The following is a 1,514-nucleotide window of genomic DNA, read 5'->3' on the forward strand; positions in this document are numbered from 1 at the left end:
TCTAGCTCTCGGGGCTGCTTTGTGCCCACACCACTGGTTCTCCTGATTCTGGGACTCAGCAGTGACGCTACAAAGAGCAAAGCAAAGGCTGTTGGGAAGCCCTGGATACAAGGAACAAGAGACACTCAGCACAGCTTACATCCAGCATGGTCACTGGAGATAACTAAGAGATGGGTTTGAACAGAGCAGACATAGGGCATTGCAGGAGAAAAGGTTGGAAAGGTGTGTGGAGATAGATANTCTTCCGTGCTTTCTCCGTCTTTCCTCTTCTAGGCCTTTCTCCTCCTGTTCACCCCTCCCCGTCTCCCTCTCCTTTTTTTAAACCCCTACGTTTCCCCTCCAAGTCTAACTCAGTTTCCCCTTTCCATGTCCCTCCTCCCACTGGCCTTACATCTTTAAAACATGTGTTTTAAATAGGTATTTAAATGTCTAAACATGAATCTATAATATAAACACTGAAAAAACTTTCTAGCTGCATGAGTGTTACAGCAATATTGTAATTATAACCCGAGAAGGCACTAAAGAGGTGGTGAATGTTCAAGCAAAAAACCCATTTAAATGATTTAAAAGAAGTAATTATAACACAGTATTTTACCAGTGACCTTCAAATATTTATCTTCTCCATATAGTACATATCCTGGAATAGAAACCCCAGACATAATGTTAAAACTAGTGATCCAAGAATCTAACAAATGCATTACTCTGGTACATGAGCTTCTTTTAAAACTGAATTTAGTTCTATTCTTTGTAATACTGAAAATGGAAAAAAAAANGGGGGACACAAAAATACAGGTGCAGCCCCTAACTGTACCATGCACTTCACCAAGGCCTGTCTTTCCTTTGAGCCACATTGATTGATGACAAGCTGATGACGTGGACCTGCCAAGGAACAATACCACCGCCACACTGAAATACAAGCACAGCAGCACGGACTGCCAGCAACCCATCAGGCAGGTGGCTGGGAAAGTAAAAATCATCTGTCCGCCAAGTGGAAGTCCCCTGACACCGTGGTCCAAAAGGCATTGTCAATATCACTGTCACCTGGAGAAGGCAAGTGACCAACAGCTCTATAACAGGCCCTGGAAGAACCCACACTGGCCCATCCCCACACCCAGGCATCTGTAAGAGATGGAAAAGTATTCATCACAAGGAGGACCCAGCTCTCAGCAGGGCTATGCTCTAGCTCTCGGGGCTGCTTTGTGCCCACACCACTGGTTCTCCTGATTCTGGGACTCAGCANAGTAAAAATCATCTGTCCGCCAAGTGGAAGTCCCCTGACACCGTGGTCCAAAAGGCATTGTAAATATCACTGTCACCTGGAGAAGGCAAGTGACCAACAGCTCTATGACAGGCCCTGGAAGAACCCACACTGGCCCATCCCCACACCCAGGCATCTGTAAGAGATGGAAAAGTATTCATCGCAAGGAGGACCCAGCTCTCAGCAGGGCTATGTTCTAGCTCTCGGGGCTGCTTTGTGCCCACACCACTGGTTCTCCTGATTCTGGGACTCAGCA

Source organism: Galeopterus variegatus, unplaced genomic scaffold (assembly GCF_000696425.1).
Source record: "Galeopterus variegatus unplaced genomic scaffold, G_variegatus-3.0.2 Scaffold906, whole genome shotgun sequence".
In the NCBI taxonomy this organism is placed as follows: Eukaryota; Metazoa; Chordata; class Mammalia; order Dermoptera; family Cynocephalidae; genus Galeopterus; species Galeopterus variegatus.